Consider the following 1646-nt stretch of genomic DNA (forward strand, 5'->3'; position numbering starts at 1 on the left):
AGTACAGAGTCCTGACTATTATCACCATGTTCTATACAAAAATGCATCAAACTTGTTGAATCAGCGCAGCAAGCATGCAAGTCCAAACACACAGGAGCTGCCTCCCTAGGACGCAGGGGCAGCAGGCCGTCCTGAACGTTTGGAGGCCAGCCCTTGCGTCGCTGACTGAACAAGTGGCTGCTCAGCTGCCCTCAGGACTTGAACGTTTTCTCCGCAGGAGAGCCCCGGGCGTGGGACATGCAGGCTCTTAATGGCACAGCGATGTGGCCTGAGTCACTCGGTATTAAAATGGTACCACAAGAAAAACTGGGGTGACCCTACAATGAGGGCAGGGGCTTGAAATAAAAGAGATCTAGTGCAGGGGAGTAAAAGTTGTGAGGCAGGTTGGGAAGTGACCAATCTCGGATTTCAGTGTGCTGAGGACGGTACGTGACCCGGCGTCTCCTCAAGGGTGTCTGGGTACCCGTCGCTGCACGAGTACAGTGAGCTCGGGCAGCCAGGCGCGTTCCTGCTCCACGAGCTCTGAAGCGAGAAAGACGGACGGGGAGTCTGCTCCTATCACTTTGCCAGCATGCCCTGCCTTATGGCCTCTTTCAAAAAAACTGAAATAACACTTGCAAAAACTTAGTGGAGCTCAGGGCTAATGGATGTAAAGTATCCAGGAAGCAGGGTCCCTGGGTGGCTCAGTCTGTTAAGCATCAGGTCGCGATCTCCGGGTCTGAGTGAGTTCAAGCCCCACGTTGGGCTCTGCTGTGCTGACAGCTCAGAGCCTGGAGCCTGCTTCAGATTCTCTGTCTCCCTCTCACTCTGCCCTCCTCTTCCTCCCCACCTACCCCCCACCTTTCTTTTGAAAATAAATATTAAAATTTTTTAAATACAAAAATACCCAAAGCACAGCATCTAGAAAGAGCAGACACTCAATAAATGGACCTTATCTGCATCAAGGCAGCTGGCCTCTCTGTGTGGCAACCTTCTTACCTCATCCCAAATCACTCCCACGGGGACCTGGGATCCCAACGTCAGATACTGCGACAGGTAGACGTTGAAAATTAGAACGTCCTACACAACAAATACAGGGTATTATTATAATTAAAGGCAAAGAGGAAACGCGCTGGAGTCTCAATACTCGGGACTCAGAGAACAAACCATGAAGGGCTCACCCAGCTAGGAACAGAAACGAATAACATTCTTGAATGGTTCCCTTCAATAGCAATGACAGTCGCTTAAAGGGAAACTTAAGGACTTTTAGTTTGTAAACAACCTCCGGGGACATCTCCTACCCTGCACCTTCTGATAACATCGTCTAACTCAAATCAGGTATAACCCGCCCTGAGGCCCTAACTGGGCATGGGTGGAGCAGGGAACTGGGGAGGAGGGGGCGCTGAAGGTGGGAGAACAGATTCTCTCCGGAAGAAAGTATGAGATGCGGTTTAGTCCGCGGACGGGGAGCAGAGACGCGGGGGGCAAAGAAGTCTGTCCATCAGTCCGCCGCGCCACCACCTATCGACCCATTTCTGCAGCCCAAGCCCAGCTCGGGCTAGTCGACTCTTTAGGGTATTTCGAAGGAAAAGAGTGGCGGCCCGCAGGGGAAAACGGTGGGGCCCAGGCGAGGCGGGCCCGGGCGCCCCTGCGGCCCCTCCAGCTCC

This window comes from Crocuta crocuta, unplaced genomic scaffold (genome assembly GCF_008692635.1).
Source record: "Crocuta crocuta isolate KB4526 unplaced genomic scaffold, BGI_CrCroc_1.0 scaffold81, whole genome shotgun sequence".
Lineage (NCBI taxonomy): Eukaryota > Metazoa > Chordata > Mammalia > Carnivora > Hyaenidae > Crocuta > Crocuta crocuta.